This window comes from Mesocricetus auratus, unplaced genomic scaffold (assembly GCF_017639785.1).
Source record: "Mesocricetus auratus isolate SY011 unplaced genomic scaffold, BCM_Maur_2.0 Super-Scaffold_15014, whole genome shotgun sequence".
NCBI lineage: Eukaryota > Metazoa > Chordata > Mammalia > Rodentia > Cricetidae > Mesocricetus > Mesocricetus auratus.
Window position 1 is genome coordinate 15,813,380 of NW_024429186.1, and position 16,365 is coordinate 15,829,744.

At 49.4% G+C, this 16,365-nt stretch overlaps 1 long non-coding RNA gene across 1 annotated transcript; it reads right to left on the bottom strand.

Moving 5' to 3' along the window:
- Positions 1-191: 191 nt before the first annotated feature.
- LOC121139267 lies at positions 192-14,762 on the bottom strand. Its single transcript, XR_005876170.1, has 3 exons — positions 14,610-14,762; positions 11,892-11,954; positions 192-1,199 (listed from the first exon to the last, which is right to left on the bottom strand). It is a non-coding gene; the product is annotated as an uncharacterized LOC121139267 (long non-coding RNA).
- Between the last annotated feature and the right edge of the window lie 1,603 nt (positions 14,763-16,365).

The window sequence follows — 16,365 nt, forward strand, 5'->3', positions numbered from 1 at the left end:
AAGACTTCCCTATTTATCATCTTATGCCTATGCATATAGTTGGGCATGCATATAACTAAAGCCAGATGCATTGTGGGGAAGGATATATACAGTGAGAAGATGGTTCTATATGAACTAACCTACCAACCGAAACAGAGAACCCCCCCCCTTTAGTAACAAAACTCTTTATGTCCCCTGAGGGAGGCCTCCACAGGGGTGGGCTCTTGAGTAGATTTTCTCCTGTGGCGATGCTCCCTCCCTAGTAGAGCATTCTGATCTTTTCTATCACATCTATGTATGCTTTTTACTTCAAGAACATGGGGCTGGAGAGATCGCTTAGTAGCTAAGAGCACTTGTTGCTCTTGCAGAGGATCCAAGTTTGGTTTCCACACCCACATTCGATGACCTCCAAACTGTCTGTAATCTGAGCTCTAGGGAATCCGATGCCCTCTTCTGAATTCTGTAAGTACTTTCACTCAGTAATAGCAAAATAAAACAACAACAGCAACAATAACAAGCATGAGGCCAGGAACCCAGAAACACTTGACCCTGCCTAGAATAGAGCTGGCTCCGCCCACAGGCCCGGCCACCAGAATCCATCCCAGCCTCACCACTGGTCAGCCCTTGCAAACTTAGCCCATCCTCCAGTCCTGCCTGCTTCATTTGCTGCCCTCATTCTGCCCTTTCTGATGACAGCTGAGAAGTGGTCTTTCAGTGTGTTTTGAAATATGAACTTAGTGGGTCCTTATGTAAGACGGGACTGGAAATCCTCCTGCCACTAAAGTTGCTGACAGTCTGTTCCAGAATCCAGAAGGCCTCAGAGCCTCCTCCCTCCCTCCAGCCTCCTGGCACTGTGGAGCAGAGGGTAGAGGAAAAGAAGACAGGTCAGCGAAGGATTTGCCAGGAATGAGGCACACAGGCGCTCGCCGTGGTGACAATGCAGTGTGGGCTCTTGGAAGCATTCACCAGGAGTCTCAAGACACCAAGGGATCTGACGCCCTGGCCAGAATTATAGGATCAGTGTCTTGAGCTAGGGTGGCAGCTGTGCCACTGAGGATCTCATGGCTCCACGGGGTGGTCAAGAGGGAGCCCTGGCATTGGTTGGCTTCAGCTTGTTGACCGTGGGATGTTGAGCGGTCCGTTTGCTTCTCCCTGGGTCTTGGTTTGTGCACTTGACACGGTAACAAGGCTGCTCCCCTTGCAGGTCGTTGCAGCCATGACTGTGAGAGAGGCAGAACAAATGTCAGGCTTCTCTAACAGGATCCTCGCAAACAGCCCACTCTAAAGGTCAAGGTGAGAGAAGGGATGTGCCCCAGGCTGGTCCCTGGCAGTGTTTGGTGAAGTCAGCGGGGCTCCGCACGTCCTTCATTCTGTGGCAGGCTGGCCCTGTCCCTCTGACTGCACCTCCCACCGGGACTTGGAAGAACATCCAGGAGCGACAGCACAGTCTTCCTCCTGCTTGCTGAGGAAGTACAGTCCCTGCACAGTACCCAGCCCTCAGATGCCCAAGGACTCCATCCATCCATGGCCCCCACTGGCATTATCCTGAGGAGCAGGGAGACAATGGCAAGAGGGGTTGGGGGGCAGAGAAACAAGAGGTGATGGAGAGAGCAGAGTAGGGGAGGGGATTGGGATGCTCAGAGATGCAGAAAAAAAACCTAGGAAGACAGAGAGGGGAGCAGGGCCATGACCAAAGCAGAATCCCCAGCATGGCCTTCCTCTGCAGGCCATTCCACAAGAAGTGAAGCAGAGGCCGGGAGTGTGGGAAGATACTTGGGTGGTGACAGAGGAGGGGAGAGATTAGGGTGCCAAACAAGAACCTCCCAGCATCCCCACAGGGTCAGGCCAGCACTGGAGGGGAGGCTGCTGCAGGAGACAAAAGGGAGAATCCAAACTCTGGGGCTCTAAAGGAAGCTGGGAGGTGGAAGTAGCTTATGGTGAAGGGGCAAGGACAAGGAGACAGATGGCTTACGGGAAGAGAGGGGCAGAAGAGAGGCCATGACAGAGCTAGGAGAGAGAAGCAGACAGATACCAGAAGGAAATGAGAGATGAGAGACACGAGCGGTCTCCACAGAGAGGAACTCAGAGGTGAGACAAGAGACAGAAGGATTGATTGGAGAAAGAGACAGGAGACTGGAGAGAGACTAGAGAGAGTTGGAGATGATAAAGACTCAGTGAAAAGAACGAGGCCAGGCAAGGGCCAGTCCAGAGGCAGAGGCAGGCAGTGAGAGGTGGAACAGCCTAGGCACTGAGACCCCTCAAGAAGAGAGTTTTGGGGCGGTGTGTCCTGAGTCAACACCCATGATGCTGGCCCAGGCCTGTGGTGGAATGCAGGATGAGCACTTGGCTCAGACACACCTCCTGTCTCAGCAGGCACAGGCGCCTGCCAAAGCCAGAGGACAAAGTCCCTGGGGAGACACACTCAATCTGCAGTACAAACAAATTAAGCAACCCTCAGAGGAAGGCTGGAAATCTGTCACCAAGAAGCAGACCCAAGTCCCCGTCATGTCCCCCCGACCCCCCCAAAGAAGCCAAGCGTCTACTTCTGGAGTACTCAAGACATACATCAGAGATTGCTACCCAGCCGCTGCTCGCCTTCTGGGGACAAGGCTAGAACTAAGCTCTTGGAGCCGCCGAGCTGTTTTTAAATGATTTGCCATTAATTCTACAGCTTAGCAAGAGCTTTCCAGATGAAAGGTCGGTTGGGGGACCCTGAGGCTGTATTTCATCAGTGTTAATGCTGACTCAATCCCACAGCCTGACACCTTCCTCAAATCCCTTGGACCAGACAGAGCCTTGACGCTTTCAGGGTCCTAGGGGACTTCTTCCGAAAAGCCTAAGTCTCCTCCCTGGCGGATCTATTTATATTTTATTGTTGTTGTTGTTGTTGTTCTTTGTGGTTCAAGCTGTCTGCAGTTCTGCTCCTGGAGTGATATGCTAGAAGATTCATGGTGGTCAAACATCTGTTGTATCCTTAGTTCCAGACTGACTGACTCAACTGGATGTCACCATCCATGGGGATCTCGCCAGAGCGCGGATATGAGGACTTCACCACTGTTCAAATGCCCCCCATGGCTCCTGCTTGCCACCCGACCCTACCCACCCGTCTCAGCCCTGGGGAGACATTCATGCAGGGTTCTTTATGGCCCCATCTGTGCTCTCAGACCAATTCACTGGGCCGGGGTCTCCCTGTTCCCAGCAAACTATGGATCTTTCCCCCGCGTTGGCGCGGCACTCTGCCTGGGCAGCTCGGCTCTGTGAATCACAGCTGGGTTGTCTCTGCTCCGCACCTTTCACTATGGTCTGTTTACACTCCGTTTTATCCGACATCCCCTTGATGTGACCAGCTGCCGTCCTGTTCACATGGCCTTCAGTACAGGGAGGCTCCTCCAGAAGATTGCTTGCCTTTTATCCCCCCTCCCTTGCTCCCACTTTGGAGAAAATGGGACTCAAGCTCCAAGATGAACCCCAAATCCCCAGATGCCTTCCTAGGATACCTTCTCCCTGCAACCCAGCATCCTACAGGGGTCTGTTTAACTTGCTACACTCAAAATCAAACTCATTAGCTCCTTCCCTCCTCAGCTCAGTCCCCTGCCCCCAGATCTGTACCAATGGAGTCCCACCTCCAGCTCAGAGAGCTGAGAGTCTCCTGGTTCCCCTGTCCCTCACTCCTCACACTGAGGTCACCAGTACCAGTCCCTTTTGCTTCAGACATGGCTCTCATGTCTTTCGTCTTCTTTCTTCCTCATGTAGGGACTCCCTACCTCCTGCTTGGCATGCTTCCAAAGCTCCTCCCTGCTGCTCTCCACCCATGTCCAAGCTATACCCTTCCTCTGAAAGCAACCACACCACGAACTCTACGCGGTCAGTTGGCCCAGAGTACCCTTTATGGCTGAATCCTTATCTCTGTAGTATTACTCCTCCTCTGCCAGATCAGGCCCTTTCTCGCCTCTAGACCTTTGCATGAGCAGTTCCCTCTGCCCACAACTGTGCTTTTGACTCACTGGGTTTCTAATTCCGTGTTAGTATTCATAGCGTTATACCCAAACATATCTGTGGGTTTCTCTTTCAACAATCTGGAACCTGTTTGAGATGGTAGCCCAGAGCCCAAATCATCATAATCATTCTCAATATTTTGTTGAATGAACACAAGGATGGATGGTGGACGGATAGATGAATTTAATGGTGTGTGTGTGTGTGTGTGTGTGTGTGTGTGTGTGTGTGTGTGTAGGTGGATGAGTGAGTGGGTGCATGGGTGAATAGAATGATATGTAGATAGGTGGATGGATGAATGGGTGGGAGAATGGATGAGTGGGCTCATAGATGGATGGGTAGGTGCTTGGATGGATGGGTGGGTTGGTAGATAGATGGGTGGGTGGATAGATGGATGGATGGACGAATGAGTAAATGGGTGGGTGTTAGCAAGTAGGGAGATTACCTGCCTTCCTTTTTCCTTAATTACCTAAGTGCCCAGTTTCCAAATATAGCCATATTCTGAGGCACTAGGCATTAGGATTTCAACATGCAGATTTGGAGGAACACTCTTTAGTCTCTAATGAGCCTGTATTTCTCAGCTTCCCCTGCAGCTAGGTATGACCAAGTCCAGTCCTTTCAAACATGCTGTGTGCATCTTCCAGGTCATCTCCCTACAGCACAGCTCTGCACTACCTTGACTTCCCTTCTTAGTGACTGGCCTGCTGCCTTGGGTAAGATGACAGAGTTGAAAGCTAAGCTAGGTCTTCAGGGAGTAGAGCTGTTTGCCCTCCTTTATTGTCCTGATCACGGTAACAAATCTCCATGGCATGAGACCATAGAACATGTAGCCTTAGAGACAAGGTGGAGGGTTTCACACCTTCTTTTCCTATCTTTCTAGACCATTAAGGCCAATCATGGGAGCCTCACCGTGACTGTTAATCTTGTCACCTTTATGGCATTTAAAGCCACCATGGAAACAAACCTCTGGGCTTATTATACACAAGGGACTAGCTTAGATGTGGGATGACCTGCCCTAAATGAAGGGAGCACCGTCCCATGGTCTGGGGGCTCACACTGAAGAAAAAGGAAAAAGTGAACTGAGTGCCAGCATTCAATGACTGGGGATGCCATGTGACTAGCCAGGTTCCAGCAGCCATACCTGCCTGGCCCATATGAACCTGTATCTCCTGGAACTGCTCCTAAACATGCCCCACCCACTTTAAGTTGCTTTTGTCGGGGATTTGTTGCAGCAAGGAGGCAAGTAACTAAGCCACTCATCTTTGTAACCTCATGGCATCTGAAAGGCCAGACTTAACAGTTCTCAGTAACTGTCATTAGTGATCAAGTTGCCAACTCAAGACAGACGTTCACCTGTGGTCTTCATACTAGTATCTGTTCTTGAACCCACAGGTATTTCAAGGCCAGTTTTTGCCATCTCAGAGGTCACCTGCCACAGGTGCTGGGCTTCTGAGCAAGGGATCTGCACTGGTCTCCAAGGCAGGACAAAGGATACTGCCTGTACTGCTGTGGGCAGAGGTAGACCCTGGGTGGAAGTTGCAGGATGTCCTTTCTCTGCTTTGAAACTCTTCAGTCTCTGCTCTGACTAACTTCCCACAGAAGGGTGTCTTAAAAAAAAGCAATTTGCAGACTTCTAGCTAGCGTTATAAAACAGAAGGTGGGGAGGGGGGTAGTGGAGGACGCAGAATAAGCAGTGGACCATTCTTCTGGAGATGTTTGATACACATTACCCCTATGTCTTACAGAAAACCGCAGTCAGCTGATGCTGCTTCCTGTAGGGCCTGGTCACGCTTCGTCCCCAAAGAGCCTGTTGACAACCCATTCTCAGTTTACAAGAAAAGAGACACCTTACTTCCTCTGCCCCTCGTTGATCTTCAGCTATGGTCAATGAGTGTATGCATGGTTTTTGGCCTCTGAGCTCCCGCTTATTTTGTGAGTTGTTGAAATGCAACGCTAAAATAATTAAAATGTCAGATTTTATGTCCTTTGCCCATTTTTATTACAACATTTGCCTTTTTCATATCAATTCACAGCACTGCTTTATACATTAAGGATATTAATCCTTGTAGTACAACACAGGCTTCAGGTACTATTTCCTCATTGTGCCTCGACATTTGGTTTTATTTATTGTGTTTTTGGTGTCAGGCTGTTCAATTTATAAGTGGTCAAATCTATTAATATTTTCTTTTATGTATTTGCTTTTGGTTTCATACTTAGAAAGTTTCTTCCCCAGGCCAAAATTAAACAAACCTTTATATTTTATTTATTCTCTGATTTTTTTTATATTCCCCAAAGTAACTTTTGCACTGAAATAAGGAATTTATTTGGTGATATAGTATAAAGTTAGAAATTATGGGATAATTTGATTTTACTTTGTAATTTATGGGGCCCCACTTTAACCTTTATTAAATTCAGATGGTAGTTAATAGGTAGATAAGATAGATAATACATTAGACAGACAGACAAACGGATAGAGATCTAGACTGTCTCTTTTATTCCATTAGCCTGTCTGATACATAGATTTATCATATCTTCTTAAAAATGAAAATTTCCCAGGGCCATCAGGACTTAGATTAGGGTGTGGCACAACATAATTAATTAACAAATATGTATTGAGCTGGTGACTGCTGGCACAGACCTCTCACTCCAGGAAGCTGAGCAGGATTGTAAATTCAAAGGCAACATTGTCTACAAGTGAGTTCACTGTTGGTCTGGGCAACCTTGTGAGACATTGTCTCAAATTAAAAAAAGAAGGTTGAGCATACAGCTCAATGGTGGAGCACTTGCCTGGCTCTGCACAGGGCGTTTTGCCCACAGCCCTGCAAACAAAAGAATTAAAGGAAAGGAATACACACCAAATGACTGAGTGGGCCTTTTCTGTACCAGAATATGTTCGGGTTTGGGTTTTCCTAAGTTGGTTGATTGTGGTCTGTGATTTACACGCAGCCAATTCTCCCTGCTTTTAGAGTCCAGTGTGGTGGTCACACAGTGGGAAAGTCATCCACGCAATTACTCTGGATACACAACAGTTTCTTTGCCCCAGGAAAGCTTTGTCTACTCAACTACTTTTATTTTAAACCAAACTTTTAAGAAACTTCATAAAATTTATCATCTTCACTACTTTTGTTTTCTTTTTTTGAAACAGAATTTCACATAGCCCAGGCTTGCCTGAACCTTGATAGGCAGCTGAGGTTGACCTTGAACTCTTGATCCTCCCAAAAAGTGGATTAGGCCTAGGCGACCATAGGACATTTAGACTGGGGATTGAACCTGGACCTCTGTGCGTGCCAGACGTCTTTGCCACCTCCACCTTATCCTTAGTTCCCCTTCTCCGCGTACAGCCGTGTTGGGTCCATCCGCAGGCTGATGCAGCAGCGGGGCAAGGCTTTCCATCTCGTAGATTGGACACTTCTAACTCTTCACAGTTCTCCACCCCCTTCCTGCAACCCCTGTAAAATGCCATTTATCTTCCAGTTTTGACAAATTTTGCTCCTTGAGGTACTGGGTATAAGAGCAATTGGTTATACTGTATGGTTGGCATTCCGCGGCTGAAATTATTGAGAGAAAAAGCAAAACTGCATCTGTGCTGAGATTTGCAGACTTTCCCTTGTCATTCTCTGAATACTGCAGGGGAAGTACTGATGTGTCATTGGCATGGTGCCAGGTATGGCAGCACAGAGAGAGATAGTTTAGAGTATGTAGCAGGGTACGGGTAAGTCATACAAGAATGCTTGTTTTCCTCAGAGGAAGCCAGCACCACAGAGAGTTCAGGTACTTGGGTCTTGGAACTTCAGGTGCTAGAGATCAAAATCCTTTGACTACAACCCCAAGACTCACCACACTGCAATGCTGAAAGATTTCTTTGGGGGGGGTGGTTATGTGCTTGTGTGCATGCACACGTGTGCACATGCAGATACACATGTGTGGGCACACTTGTACTTTCATGTTTGTGCATGTGGAGGCCAGAGATCAGCTTCAGGTGTCACGCCTCAGGAGTCAGCCACTGTGTTTTTTGAGACAGGTTCTCTCACTGGCTTGAGGCTCACCAATTAGGCTAGCTTGGCTGCCTGAGAGATGGGATCCTTCTGTCTCCACTTTCCCAGGACTGGGATTACAACTGTGTGCACAAAGCCTGGCTTTCTGTGTGGATTCTGGGGCTCAGGCGCAGGTTCCCAGGCTTATGTGGTTAACACTTTCAACAAATGAGCTGTTCCCCGTCCCTTCCTTTCCTCTTAAATGCTCCATTGTACCTGGCAGGCCCTTAGGTGTCCCCACTCCTACCTGCACTGGTCCTGATTGGTTTGCACTCTCTCTAGCTTTCCATCCTCGGAGGGCCGTGTGCACAACCAGCCCCTCCCATTGTGCAGGCTTCCAAGACTGGCTTTCACTTCCTGTACCGCATCAGAAGCTCATCCATGAAGTGGAGATGCGGTGTCCTTTCTTCTTGGGTCACATTTCATCGTACAGACACATCAGAGTTGATTTCTCCATTTCTCAGCTGGATATAAATTTGGGCTGTTCATGCTTTTGCCATTACTGCCTCATAATGCACTTTTTTCTTATAGTGAAACCATCTAATTCCAACCATAATAGCTCATCTTCCACTGCTGGGATAAAATTCTGAGGTTGGAGGATTTATTAAGACATGGAGTTTATTTAGATCTTGGGTTTAGGGACTAAATGTCCAAACAGCATGGCACTAGCTCTCCACAGGCTGCATTGCACTTGGCAAATGGTCTCACAGTAGGCATGTGCAACACCAGGAGATCCCATGTCTAGGCAGGAAACCAGAGAGAGGGAGAGGCCTGGCAGGCTTTTATAACAACTGGCTCTATGGAGCCAACCAAGTGCCCACCATGGACAGCACCTTCAATCACCCAGTTAACTTCCTATCAGGTCTCATCTCTTAAAGGCCCCACTACATCCCCACACAGTACAGGAGTCCTGGGGGCACAATCACACAATATGCAAACCACAGCAGTTTGCCATGCAGGTGCCAATTGCAGCCAGGGTTAGAGGAGAAGCAGACACCCCTAGAACATGGAGGACAGAGGGGAGGGACAACCTTCAGGCATGTCTGAGGAACCAGGTCTTACCAACAAAGCCAACCAACTAAACACCCCACCCGCCAGTCCCAGCCCCCACTATCACATACCCCTATCCCCACCCAACAAAAAACAAGTAAAACAGGGCTGGGGAGATGTCTCTGCTGATACAATGTTTGCTTCAAAGGCAGAGGGACCTGAGTTCAAGGCTGAGCACCCATGCTCTTAAACAAAGCTGTGCATGGTAGAACCCTCTTAGAATTCCAGTGCTGGAGAGGTGGAGATAGGCACACACTCACACACACACACACACACACACACACACACACACAGAGTCTCCTGTGACTTGGAAATATGTGAGTCAGACCCCAAGCTTCTTTGATGCCTCCACAGCACAGTAGAAAGCCCAGGGTCCACATCCCAGGCCCACTTCTTGCTCTCTGTGTAACTTTAGACAAGACCTTTGGCCCCTGAGAGTCCCAGTCCCCTTGTGTATAAAATGGAGCCAGGAATGTCTTCTTCATTAAGCTATGGAAGTGAATAAGATGCCATCTGTAAAGGGTCTAGCATGGTCTGTGATTAATACAAACCCTCAGTGGGTGTTATTCTTAGTGGCCCACTGAGGTGGCTTGACAGAAAATGGCCTCCAAAGGGAGTGGCCTATTAAGAGGTGTGGCTTTGTTGACATAGGTGTGGCCTTGTCTTAGGGTTTCTATTGCTGTGAAGAGACACCACAACCACAGCATGTCTTATAAAGGAAAAACATTTAATTGGGGTGGCTTACATTTTCACAGGTTTAGTCCATTGTCATCTTGGTGTGACATGGTGTCATGCCGGCAGACATGGCGCTGGAGAAGGAACTGAGGGTTCTACCTTGTGACCTGCAGGCAGCAGGAAGTGGTCTGAACTAGGAGTAGTGATGTGGGGATAATGTTCTTGTTCACTGTAAAGATTTGTCACTCGTATTGGTTGAATAAGATGCTGATTGGCCAGTAGCCAGGCAGGAAGCATAGCTGGGGCTACCAGACTAGGAGAATTCTGGGAAGAGGAAAGGCAGAGACATAATCTCCAGCCAGACACAGAGGAAGCAAGATGAGAGTGTCTTACTGAGAAAAGGTGCCAAGTCATGTGGCTAAACATGGATAAGAATTATGGGTTAATTTAAGTTGTAAGAGCTGGTTAGTAATAAGCCTGAGCAACAGGCCAAACAGTTTATATAACCTGTGTATTATTTGGGACTGCATAGCTACAAGACCGGGCAGAACAGAAACTTCTGTCTACAAGTAGACCTCAAAGCCCACGACCACAGTGACACACTACATTCTACAAGGCCACGCCTACTTCAAAAAAGCCACACCTCCTAAGAGTGCCACCCCCTTTAGGAACCATTTTCTTTCAGGCCACCAGAGGCCTTTTTGGAGGAAATGTGTCACTGTGGGGGTGAGCTTTGAGGTTTCCTATGCTCAAGCTATGCTCAGTGTAGAAAACAGTTTACTTCTTGTTGCCTGTGGATCAAGATGTAGAATTCTCAGCTCCTTCTCCAGTACCTCTGAACTGTATGCCAGCCTCAACTAAATATTTTCGTTTATAAGAGTTGTGTGGTCATGGTCTCTTTACAGCAATAGAAACCCTAACTAAGACACCCATCTTTGGCAAAACTGAGGTGCAGATTGCTGACCACCTGCTCCACACTGTTCCTGCTTCCCATGTAGGGGACACTGTGGTCCTGGCTGTGGCACCAGGATGGCTTCCTCTGCACCCCACCCCACCCTGGACATCTCTTGACTTCATCCTGCACATCCAGACATCCTACCTGAGCAGCTGGTGAAGAAATTACCAGGGAGTCACAGGAGTCCTCAGCCCCAGCGTATAGTTCCCACAGGGCCCAGCTCTGGCCCATCAATTTGCAGGAGCAGAGAGAAGACAAGCACCTGGGAAATTACAGCCCCATCAGGCCGCCATCAACTGCACTCTTAAAAGTGATCAACGGCCCTTTGGCTCTCATCTTAAAGATTGAGGGGAGGGATGACTCCTCCGAACTCCAGCCTGCGCAGCTGGCCACCTGGGAGCCAGAAACCATGATGGATGGAGTGCCTGGAACACAGCAAGAAAGCAAGCAAGCAAGCAAGCAAGCAAGCAAGCAAGAAAGAAAGAAAGAAAGAAAGAAAGAAAGAAAGAAAGAAAGAATCTCTACACATGGCAAGAGGAGGTTCTCGTGGGACGCAGGGAGGCACACGGTCACGTGTCTCCCAGACCCAACCACCAGAGCTCTAGTTGCAGGAGAGTGAGGGCCACAGCTGTTTGCTTCCACACATAGTAGATCCCAGGTAATAGGAGGTAGATGAATGAATGAAGGAATGAAGGAACCCATGTTCTAGCTTTCCTGCTGTTAGAGGAGCTTTGGCTTCCTTTGCTGTAAAATAGGACTGTGGGAAGCACTGAGTCTGTAGTCCAAGATGGTTGGAAGATGAAATATCAGTAAAGCAAAAGAGAGGTGGCAGGAAAAGACAGATCACAAGTTCAAGTCTGACAGGCAGCGGATTCACAGTGTAGCTGCCCCCCCCCACGCTGTCCGGTGACCTCTTTTGCCTGGCTTCCATCTGCCTTGGAGCAACCACCCAGAGTCAGGGCTCAGAGAGCAAGCCTTTTGTGTCCTTCCAGCATGTGGCATTCCTGTGGGAAGGGGGGATATTTAGTCAGGATGAAGGGACATCTGTGCTTTCCTGTGGCAGGTGCCCAGGGTGGGGTTGTGGGAACCTGGCCTTTGTGTGGGTGTGGTTCTCCAGAGACTAAAGTGAGGATGAAACATTTCATGAACAGGACAGTGGGAGCTATGGGAGTTCTGGAGCAGCAAACTGGTCACTCAGTCCTTACCTTTGTTAGACAGTTGGTGTTTTAATGTCTCCCCAGAAGGGATCTGCAGTTGGACACTGGTGCCTGGAGCAAAGGAACAAAGGAAATGGTAGGTCACTGTCCCATAAAGGAACAAAGGAAATGGTAGGTCACTGTCCCATAAAGGAACAAAGGAAATGGTAGGTCACTGTCCCACAAAGCAGCAGCCCTCTCCAGGCATGGGTGCAGGGAGTCCTTCAGTCCTTCAGTCCTTCAAGCCTTAGTCTGAATCCTGAGATGACATGGAAGGCTCCTGCTGGGAACCGCAGGGAGTAAGGCCAGGCTTGGGCTATAAGGCATCCACATGGTGAGACTTGGAAAGAGAAGCCACTGAGAAAAGGCCTTTGGGATCTGAAGTTAGGTCTCCATGACAGGCTCCGGTGCTGTTGAGATGACATGGATACTGTTTCTAATCCAGACACGAATGGGAGTTTCCTCACTTTCCCCCAGGATTCTCCTTCTCTGTCACCTTCCCCAAGCCACCGGGGTCCTGAGATGTGCACCCACAGGGCAATCATGAGGGAGAGAAGGGGTATCTTCTATGAAATGCAGGTGGGGGGTCCCAGAGTCCACGCACACTGCCACCCAAAAAACACATAACTCAGTCGTAGGGTCTACGTGTGTGTGAGGGCTGGAGTGACGACATACCAGGACATCCAGGTTTGTAAATTTATAGTTTATCCAGATCTAAGGCCATGCAGTCAAGTCCATGCATAAGCACATCAGTTCAGAGAGAGGCTTAGAGTAGATTTCCAAACAGAGATCAAGGAAGCCACTATTTAGTTTATTCAATTCTTCGGTTATTTGTTCTTGTGGTCAAAGCCTTCCTAAGGCCTTGTTGGGTTCCAGGACTTAGGCCCAACATGGCTCACATTGCTGAGGAAGACAGCCCTGGCACCATGAGGATATGGGGGAGATAGTGCCAAGTTGAGGGTAGGATGGAGGTCCTACTCCAGAGGGCAATAGTAGGTGGGTGGACAGGAGGTCACCCTAGAGGGCTCCCTAGAGGAAATGCTGTCTAGTGTGGCCATGACAGATAAGTAGGAGTTAGGAATTCCTGGGCTTTGGTGCGTATAGGGTCATTTTCAAATAAGGAAACTCAACCATTGCCGGGAAAGCGCAGGCAACCAGCCAGCAGGGTGGAAAGTAAAGCCACTTTCTCAGATCCCAGGCCAGTGTGCCTGGGGGTAACCTGGGAGACACATTAGTCAAAGAAAACAGTTTATTCCGTATAGAAGTCTGCCAGCATCAATGTCTTCATAAAACAGCACAGACAAAGACAGTCTATGCAGGACTAAATACAGATGTTTACTGCGGAAGGAGCTGTCCATCACTCCACTCAACCATCCATCCGTTTTCCCTTCCTTCCATCCATCAATCTATCATCCTTCCTTGTATACATCCATTCATCTCTCTACCTGGCCTCCCCCATACCCTTGATAGCATCTCCTGAACACCCCATGGGCATTTTTCTGGAGCAAACAAGAGGCTAAGCTGTTCTCATGGGAGCTTTGCAGAGAGTTTCCTGGAAAGTCACCATCTATGTTTGGGAGAAGACAATAGAATAGTTTGAAGATATGATAAAATTTATATTCCTACCTCCCTGAAATCCATTCTCATCATATCTTCACCTCCATCACCTCTGCAAGAAGGAAGAAGAGGGGCAGCAGCAGGAGGAGGGGGAGGAGGAAGGAGAAGGCATCTGATGGGAAGCTTGCTGGCAGCAGTATCAAACCATCTTTTCTATTGTAGCTAATCACTGCGTTGTGAAAGGAGGTACCCTACTCCTCAGTCCTCTGCAGGCAGGGGCAGCAGAGCCCACACAGTGATGAATCCTCCTAGCAGAGCCACAGTGGAGTCATCACTGATGAAGATCCTCTGGGCCCTACCCCCGGTGTGAAGTTAGGACAGCCTGTCATAACTGTTCTGGGCAGTTATAGGTCTCCATTCTTGGGCTCTCAGGAATGGAGCACCATCTGATCTGTAGATCTCCTTTCCAGGAAAGACAGTCTGGACCCAGGAGAGTGAGCAGCTTGAATGCAAGGTAACAACATTCACAACAGACACAGCAAGACAGACCACAGATCCTGACCCATTGATCCCCCACTCCAGGATGGGGAGCTATGACTCAGGATCAGGGCAGAAGTAACATCCAAATGAAGACTTCCTTTTATAGCCAGAGTGAGCACAGCCCAGTGAGGTTGAGATGCAAGGAAGGAGCAAGCCGAACCCAGGCTTGCATGGGGTAGGAGCTGGGAACGCCTCTCCTAACTCACAAAGTCTGAGAGTCTCCCTTAGTAGCAGCCTCGATCATCAGTTCAAAGAAGAAAGCATTCGTTCCAGCAGGCTGCCACCACCATTTCGTAATGAACTTTGTTTTTACAACCCCAAGCTTCTAATGACTAAGTGAAGAGAACTGCGGGAGGAGGGGGAGGAGGAGGAGGAGGCCCAGGCAAGTGGGCGGGGCATGCCTAGAGACCTATCACTCAGAGTAGGCTGATTCGTGACTGAGATGTGCATACATACCACACCCACATGAGCACGCACACACCTGCAGATATCACACGCACGTACACACACACACACACACACACACACACACACACACACACACCAGATTACCTCAAGTCCTCAGTACTAAAGATATAAGTTCCAATCGCAATTTCCTAAGCCTGTAAAGTGCATGGTTTCAATACTTACTCTCAGGTCCCTGGGGCAGAACCGAATCTCAGAGAAGGCCTCTGGTTCCACTTGAGATGAGTGAGACTCCTGTTCTTGGAGGTATGCAAGAAGCTGTGGCCAGTGCTCCCTGGGAATAAGTTCAGGGTCCCTTGGTCTTAGTAAAGGTTTCTACTGCTGTGATTAAACACCATGACCAAAAGTAGCTTGGGGAAGAAAGGGTTTCTTTAATCTTACAACTTACAATTCATCTGAGGGAAGGCAAGGCAAGTTCCTGGCACTCAAGCAGGCCAGGAGCCTGGAGACAGGAGCTGATGCAGAGGCCATGAAGGAGTGCTGCTTACTGGCCTGTTCTTATATCAAAGGATGGTACCACCCAGAGTGGGCTTGTCTCTCCTACATCGGCCGTCAATCAAGAAAATGCCCCCACAGACTTGCCCACAGATCAACTTTCTGGAGGCATTTTCTCAGTTGAGGCTCCCTCCTCAACTGAGACGGTAGCTGTGACAAAAACAACAGCAACAACAAAACAAAACAAGAACCAGCCCCCACACTATTGGTTCCCACTTCTAAAGCACTTCAGACTCCAAAGATCTGGGTCACATTCATGCACCCAAATGCTGAGGAGGAGACCAAGGCCTTACCCACCACCCACCTCAGGCTGCTCTGGAAGTAGGAGTCCTGCCCCCTCAGGCTTTCCTGGGGCCCCTTCCCAGGGGGTTCTCACTCACCAGGCTGAGTCAGGATCCATTTAGCCCTTCACTGTCACTGTTCCTGGAGAGGTAACCCCGCCCACAGCAGCCAACAGCCCCAGTAGCTCTGGAGGAGTAATTGCCTGCCCTGCCCACCTCCCCCTTCCCCCCCCCCCCGCCCCCAAGTGTCACATGCCACCATGGTGTGGAGGCACTGTTTCTTGGAGATTCCGAAGAAGAGAATGGCTCCCCAAGCCCTTCTGAGGTGGACTGCACCCCTGTCCTCTGAGTTAATCCTCCCTGCAGCCCCGTAGGAAGGACGATGAAATCCCCGCTTTAACACACAGGGAAACGAAGCCTGGGAGAGTTAAAACCACTCTTCCAAGATGCCTCAGCCTTCAGATGTCAGGGGCAAGATCCAAGTCCAAGAGGGTCTGACACAAAGTCTGGGCCCGCTTGCAACTCTGGCTCTTGATGACCAGCCTCTGGCTGCCAATGATCTAACCACACACCCCCTGCCTGAACTCTATGCTTTGGATTTCACTTGGCCATTGCTGGCAGCACTTGTAGGGGGGTGTGCAGGGTCATGGCCTCCAGCACAGGGCTCAGCCATCTGGTTATGTCAGGCCTCTCAATGAAAGACCAGTGTGCGTAGAGGGTCGGGGCAGGGTAACAATCAGAGAGCTGTCGCTGTGACCAGGAGGCAGGGCCTAAACCTTGCAGCTGAGAAGAAAAGGGTCTGGGTAGGGGAAGGCTGTACACCTCAGGCCAAGGAAGAAGCTGTGGCTGCCCTTGGCCTCAGGGAGCATCTAGGTACTCCTTCCGGGGCACAGGTTCATAGCTGGAAACAAACAACGATGAGGGTCTTGGGCAAATAAGGAACTTAGCTGCAGAGACGCAGGCTGCCCAGAGAGGGTGGGAACCAGTGCCAGCACGGGTTCACACTCCCGAGTAGCACTTCAGTCACTGGGGCACAGACGAGGGGGACAAGCAGAACTGTGGACTCGGGAATCAGCGGGAGTGTGGCTGTTAAGGTCCGGTCCCCCACACCCCAGACTCTTTACCTTGGACTCTGAGGTGCCTCC